The following is a 7,871-nucleotide window of genomic DNA, read 5'->3' on the forward strand; positions in this document are numbered from 1 at the left end:
CCACCACGCCCGGATAATTTTGTATTTTTGGTAGAGACAGGGTTTCTCCATGTTGGTCAGGCTAGTCTCGAACTTCCTACGTCAGGTGATCCACCTGCCTTGGCCTCCCAAAATGCTGGGATTACAGGTGTGAGCCATAGCGCCTGGCCGGATGGAAGTATTTAAGTACATAGATTGTTTAAGGCTCAGCTCTGTGCTAGACAATGCATATCATCATTCATTCATTCAACAGGCCCTGTTCTAGGCACTGGGGTTACAGTAGTAAACATAACAGACAAAAAGCCCTGCCCTCATGGAGCTGACATTCTAGCAGGAGGAGAGGGGCAACAAACAAATATGTGAATGAAATGTATGTTAGGGAAAAAAAGAGCAGGAATTATAGAAACAGGGATGCAGGTTGAAGATAGAGGATCAAATTTAAAATCAGTGGTTAGGGAAGGCATGTTTGAAAAGAAAAAGACCTGAGTGAGGTGAGGGAGTGAGTATGTGGTTACCTGGGGAACTACATTTCAGGAGGAACGCAGGCAGGTGTGGAGAGGGAGCAGGTGCGGGAGTGCAGGCAGGTGTGAGTTCTCTCAATCCCAGCCCTTCCCAGTCCTGTGCGGGTTGTCCATCAAAGCTATTATTGCTCTCACACATCTATCAGCCAGTGGTTGAAGGGGTAGCCTGTGAGTGTCACCAAGTCCACTGGCTCCTCTGCATTGAATAGACTCACTTGTTGACTGATGGTGGGCTGCACCACCTGGGACACTTGCCCTCAGCAGGTGGCTTCTCCACCAAGCCTGCAGGCGTGAAGAGGAAATCCCACAGCCCAGGAATGAGCACCACCTGGAACTCACAGGAAAGGGCGCTGCTCTGTGCTCACGGATACTGCAGCCCCAGAGGGTAGGATTCCTCTAGAAAAACGTAAACAAACAAACAACATGTTCCCTAAATCTTTGACTTGGGCTTAAGCTTTTCCCTGCTCTTTGTATCTGTCATCCATTCCTGACAATATAGCTGGGATGCCCGCCTTTGTAACAAAGCCTGGCTCAGGCAGATGCACATCTTCTGGGACTTCAGCTTTGTCACGCCCTGGCTGATCCAGCCACCATACTAGCCCCTGCCCAAGGCCCTGAGTTCATGGCTGCCATTTCCTCCTGTTTCTATGGGTAGCCTCGACTTACCCGGCAGGTTTTGGAGCCAACTGGCCTGAGTTTGTTTCCTGGCCTTTATCAGCCATGTGACCTTGAATCAGTCAATTTTTTTCCTTTTTTTTTTTTTTTTTTTGAGATGGAGTCTCACTCTGTCGCCCAGGCTGGAGTGCAGTGGTGTGATCTCTGTTCACGGCAACCTCCGCCTCCTGAGCTCAAGCAATTCTCTTGCCTCAGCCTCCCGAGTAGCTGGGATTACAGATGCCCACCATCACGCCTGGCTTATTTTTGTATTTTTACTAGAGACAGAGTTTCACCATGTTGGTCAGGCTGATTTCAAACTCCTGACCTCAAATGATCCACCCGCCTTGGCCTCCCAAAGTGCTGGGATTACAGGCGTGAGCCACCATGCCTGGCCAGTCAACTTCATAAGGACTGTGTTTCTTCATCTGTAAAATGGAGATAATAACCCTGTCGATGTTTTTGCAAGACATAAATGTGTTACTACATCTGCAATTATTAGTCCTGTGCTCACCATGCATTTGGTGTTCAAAATAAAATGTATTATTATTGGCTAGTTATCATCTGCCCTTTAAATAGATATAAATAAATATTGTAAAGTACTGCCTGTGACAGCAACAGTAGACGTCTGCCCCAGTTGTGTTTAGGCAACATGCTGGCTTTTAAAAATGCCAATAATATATTTTATTTAATGAACATATCCAAAATATTTTCAGTTCAATGTGAACAACATAAAAATGAATGAGATATTTTACATTTTTTTATTATGGTAAAATATATAAAACATAAAATTTACTATCTTAACCATTTTTATGTGTACTGTTAAGTGGGATTAAGTTGATTCTCATTGATGTGCAACCATCACCACCACCCATCCGCAGAACATTTTTTATCTTGCCCCAAAATATTACACGCTTTGCAAGTTTGTGTGTTATCCTTGCACAGGGCCCATGCTAATTTCCTCTGTGTCATTCCAATTTTCAGTATCACTTCCAATATTACTTGTTATCCACACAAACACCACACCTTGGCCTTTTAAAGGGGTTCGCCGATGGTCTGAAAGTGAGCAACAAGTATTAAAGTACTTGTCTTACAGAGTAAGTTAGCTTTAAACCTCATGCAATTTTGCATGCTAAACATGCCTCAGAAACTCCAACTGTGGGTTCTGTGGACACACATCTTACTGTGACAACTATAGCTTGAACACTTTCGTTTTTCATTCGACCACAACTAACTTAAGGTGTGTCGTCACCAGTGTGCTTTCTCATAGGGTCTATTCCTGACTAATTGGAGGCATCGTGTTAGTAAATTCTTCTCCAACAAGTATATTCTTTCCACAGATCTCAGATCTGAGTCCTTTATGGAGGCAGTGTTAACTTTCTATTGTAAACATTTGTTATTCAACTCCAGATCAGAAACGAAACGGTTATTGAGATGAAGTGCAGAGATACTTTTTTTCTTTCTTTCTATTCCACATGACTTTTTAAAACTCGGTTCAGGATAGAAAAGGATGCCTGAGTTAGGATTCAGGGATTAACTACCACCCACAGGCTCACTTCTAGGTACATGGAGAAGTGCATATCCCCACGTCCCCTTGAGGCTAGGTGTGGCCATGTGGCTTGCTTGGCCAGTGGAATATGGGCAGCAGTTACCTTGCCCCAGTCAACTCTGAAACTGTGTGTGAAGCTAGTGGTGTCATAAAATGATGGATCCCCCCTCAGCCTGGGATCCTTAACAATTACAAAGACCAGAGGCCCCTCCTGCCCAATGGTAGGCGTGTAATACAGCAGCAATAAGGTTTTGAGTATTTAAACCCCTGAGATTTGGGGATTATTCATTACAACAGCATAATCAACCTTAACCTGGCTAATTCAGGAGCTAAGTAATAAACACAAAAAATTCACTAAATCATGGAAGGCCTTCCTCCTTTTCTCTGCCCATCAACACTCCTCTGACAAGCATTATAAACAATAGAACAAATTCTGAAAGAAAACCTCCCTTGGTCATAATTTTAACACGGCTAGGTTTTTTGTTTTGTTTTGTTTTGTTTTTGTTTTTGTTTTTACGGAGCCTCGCCCTGTTGCCCAGGCTGGAGTGCAATGGCATGATCTCAGCTCACCACAACTTCTGCCTCCTGGGTTCAAGCGATTCTTCTGCCTCAGCCTCCCGAGTAGCTGGGATTATAGGCACATGCCACCATGCCTGGCTAATTTTTAGAAGAGATGGGGTTTCACCATGTTGGCCAGGCTGGTCTCAAACTCCTGACCTTGTGATCTGCCCGCCTCAGCCTCCCAAAGTGCTGAGATTACAGGCGTGAGCCACCACGCCTGGCTTGATTTTTTTATTTTTAGTACAGACGGTGTTTCACCATGTTGGTCAGGCTGGTCTCGATCTCCTGACCTCGTGATCCACCCGCTTCAGCCTCCCAAAGTGCTGGAATTACAGGCGTGAGCCACTGCACCCGGCTGGCTAGCTCTTTTATGTTGTTGTTTTTCCAGCTCAGGTTTGGTGATGTAATGGAACCTTAAAATCTGACCAGTTTTGGGCCGGGCGTGGTGGCTCACGCCTGTAATCCCAGCACTTTGAGAGGCCGAAGAGGGTGGATCATGAGGTCAGGAGATCGAAACCATCCTGGCTAACATGGTGAAACCCTGTTTTTACTAAAAATACAAAAAATTAGCTGGGCGTGGTGGTAGGCGCCTGTAGTCCCAGCTACTCGGGAGTTCTGAGGCAGGAGAATGGCGTGAACCCCGGAGGTGGAGCTTGCAGTGAGCCGAGATCACGCCACTGAACTCCAGCTTGGGCGACAGAGCGAGACTCCATCTCAGAAAACAAAAAAATTCTGACCATTTTGAAGTTTCAATCCTCTGAGGTAACATGGTTATCATGGTTGGTGTCTGGGTGTATCTGTCTCTCAATCATCTTCATGACATTTTCATCCATTTTTCACTTGACAGATACATTGGGGCTGAAAGTGATGTTCTTTATTTTTTTTCAAGTTAGAGAAAATATGCTCCCATGTGAGTCGATTCTCTTTCTAATTTGAAACTCCAAGCTAGACACCTTCCAAAGGTGAAGATGTGACAGAGGGTGATCACTGGGATTCCATCCATTTCCTGCTGCCTCACTTTCAGAAAAGCGGGAAGGAGGCTGATCCTCATTTAGTGCCTACAGCACTCAGGCACTATGCGTATTATTTAGAGGAGCTTCCAATGCAATCTCCTGAAAGATTGGCTCTTAACTTTTCCTTAGGTCGCAAACTTCTTTGAGAACGTGTTGAAAACCACTGAGCCTCTCTTCAGAAATCAACACACAAAAGTTTGCATTCAACATAAGGATGTTTGCAGGGGTCATGAACCCCAGCTGGGCTCCCTTCGGATGCATTTCTGCCTGTTCTAGAGAGATGTCATGTGGCAGAGAAACAAAATGTAAGGAAATCACACAATTAAAAAACCCGAGTCCCACTTATCAAACACTTGCTAGCTGCAGAATCTGAGCAAGTCACCTGACACTTCTGAGCCCCATCTCCTTTTAATACGGAGTAATCTCTCCTGAGCCTGCTCTGTGCTGCATGGTGTGTTAGAAGGTGGAATGCAGCTACAGTGATGCTTAAGACCCACTGCCTGCCCTGAGAAAGCTCACAGGCTAGTACACTAAGGGAGACAGGATAATACACATCTATAGAGGAGAAGCAACCCCCTACCTCTCGCCTATACTAACCCCCCCAACTATCCACCCCCCGAGAGCCAGCTTCCAGGACACAGACTGGGTCCCATCTGCCATGGGGTGGGGCTGCAGGTTTTACAACGTTTCATTTGGGCATGGCTGTCTGATTCCTCCTGCTTCCGTACTTCAGCTGTGGACACACCCCATTCTGCTCTCTCCCTCGGGCTGGCTTGAAAGAAAGGCAGAGCCTGTCCCTCTAGAATGGAGCCTCTGGCTCTCTTTTCTCTTTTTCACAAATGAACAGGCTTTTCATTTGGGGTTCAACACTACATTTACGTTTGGGGATCCACAGAGGCCCCATTTAGGCCCACAGGCTCATCCCAGTGCTGCAGTCCATAAGGAACTTGGCTGAAAATAAAGTGAGCGTTTGGTTTCTCACCCATTATCACTCATTTCATTTGTACATCTCCCTCAGGGAATCAGGCGGGAGGGAGTGTGCTTGGCAGTTGAAAGTTCAGGTCTTCCTGAGTCCTCTGATATAGGGGCAATGCCCAAACCCCACACGAACACTTTAGAAAGAGTAGCCAGGACACAATCTGATCAGTGCTCTGGTGGCAACATGGGCTGTGTGCTCTGGAGGCAGAGAGGAGGAGCAGCTCAATGTGGGGTAATGATGCCGCCTGGCTGACCTCTCAGCTGTGAAGAGGGCATGAAATGAATTGCACACGGTCGCTCTGCAGATTGTCTGGATGAAAGCAAGATGCTATAGTCATTCGCCAACGTTGACATCAGCCCCTCAGTTTATCTCAAGGGGAATGGGGCTGGCTGGAGTATCTACTCCCTTCCTTTCCTGACTCCCCCTTCCCCAGGCCCACCCCCACCCCCGCCAAGATGATTGTTCTTTAGTCAAGGGGAATGAATATCTATCTTCCAACACAATATGCTTTCCAAACCCTTTGAGCTTGTGCTTCTCTTCTTTCTTTTCCTTTGGGAAATAAGATTCTGGGTCAGAAAGTCTTCTAAATTTAAAGAAATTACTTAGAGAAGAACATCTTCTTTCTCTGCTGAGGCTAAAAGCAAGCCGGAACCCCCATGCTAATGAATCTGCAATGCTAGGGCACATTCAGAAGCTGCCCAGAAGAAGTGGATGGAAAAGACGGTCTGATTCAACTGAGAGTAAATTGTGCTCAAGTGATATGCAATCTCTCCAAGGCAATGTATAACTCAACTGCAAGCTTTCCTCATTTTTTCCCCCTACTTCATCTGCTTTCCTACTTAGATTCTATGGACTAAGTCACACGGCATTGAAGAAAGTCACATTACATCACAAGCGTGGACACACCTTCTCCCCAGCTGGGGCAATCTGGCTGTCCCTACTTAGTCCACAGAGATGAAGACACAAACAAGCTCCTCCTCTCTTCTGTTTATCTTCAAAATGGCTCCTGTAGATGTCCAAGCCTGTAATTTCTCAAATCTGGGGCCCCATCATTTACAGGCTTTGCTTTCAACTCTATAAAGTTTTCCTGTGCCCTAAGGAACAGGAGCCCTGTTTGTTCATGTGCCAGTTTGGAGAGCCAGGACCTAACTGCAAATAATTGAGCACATGTGCAGGAGTCTCAGGAGCCTGTATGTGGAACCTTGAGCCTCCCGAGCTGAGCTTCCAACTGACTCCCACAGCACCTCTCAGTCTTGCTTCTGGCACGGAAGCCCCAGGCTTGAGATCTAGCTATGTGGCATTGGACCCAGCCCAAAGCTATAGCCCAGGGTGGAAGGGAAACAGCTCGATGTTTTCATCTCATATTGCAAAACAAGACAAAGCCTTCTATCCTTTTACAATGAGATAAGAAGACTAGAATTTATACCAGTTTGCAAGTTAATTGTCCAGAATGTAAAGAGATGCAATCTGCATAATTAATTTGCATTTCTGATGGCAGAACAGAAATTCAGTGACTACCAGTGTAACTTAGGAGAGTAAGAATTATCTCATGTGAAAAATGATTAGGCTTAGCTAAGACCTGATGACAAGCCGAGACCCTACCTCTGTTACATTAACATAGTATTTATTCATTCATTCAATCATAATCTTAGCACCTACTTGTATATGCCAAGCTGGGCACAAGATACTAAACAAGAGATAATTCCTGCCCTCGTGAAATTCAGTCTAGTGCAAGGTATAGACAGGTGAATAGAAATCAAAGTATAGTGTAACGAAAGTTGAATGTTGGCCAGTTAACAAAAGAACAGCAATTTTTAGCCATAGGAAATGACACAACCTTTTTTCAAAATATAAGGAACTGTAATCCCAGCACTTTGTGAGGCTGAGGCGGGCAGATCACGAGGTCAAGAGATCGAGACCATCCTAGCCAACATGGTGAAACCCCGTCTCTACTAAAAAACACAAAAATTAGCTGGGCGTGGTGGCATGGGTCTGTAATCCCAACTACTCGGGAGGCTGAAGCAGGAGAATCACTTGAACCTGGGAGGCAGAGGTTGCAGTGAGCCAAGATCATGCCACTGCACTCCAGCCTGGCAACAGAGCGAGAATCTGTCTCAAAAAAAAAAAAAAAAAAAAAAAAAGTAAGGAACTCCAAGGCAAATAATCCATAGACTATCCTTAAATTTCATGAGGTTAAATGTTGATCACTATACACACGTGACTTATGGTTGTCTACTTTTATGAATTATCTATGTATTTATTAAGAAAGTTGTAAAAACAAACCATTTTGAAAAAAACAGATGCCTGAACAGGTTTTGGAGGCTCAGAGTGGCACTCTGTTTTATGCTAGTGAAGCAGGAAACTACCCCTCATCCCTTTGCAGGTGGAAACTGGAGTGTGGGCGTGGGAACTAGCCAGGTGCTCCGGTGCTGGCGGAGGTGAAGTCCACTCACTTGAACCCACTGTGCTCAACCCCCCCACGGGAAGGACCACACAGGTGAACAGGTACAGGAGCTGAGGTGAGTGCTTTTGGGCACTGGTAGAAACGAACTCTATACCAGCCCCAAGGCAGCGTCTAGAGGGGGTGTCCACGACCCCTTAAGCCCCAGAGGGAG

At 45.6% G+C, this 7,871-nt stretch overlaps 1 non-coding gene across 1 annotated transcript; it reads right to left on the reverse strand.

Annotated features, from left to right (window-relative positions):
- Positions 1–2,054: 2,054 nt before the first annotated feature.
- Positions 2,055–2,159, reverse strand: LOC112207074 (U6 spliceosomal RNA). The gene has a single exon (XR_002941552.2). It is a non-coding gene; the product is annotated as a U6 spliceosomal RNA (small nuclear RNA).
- Positions 2,160–7,871: the final 5,712 nt, after the last annotated feature.

The sequence above is a fragment of the Pan troglodytes genome, chromosome 1, assembly GCF_028858775.2.
Source record: "Pan troglodytes isolate AG18354 chromosome 1, NHGRI_mPanTro3-v2.0_pri, whole genome shotgun sequence".
NCBI lineage: Eukaryota > Metazoa > Chordata > Mammalia > Primates > Hominidae > Pan > Pan troglodytes.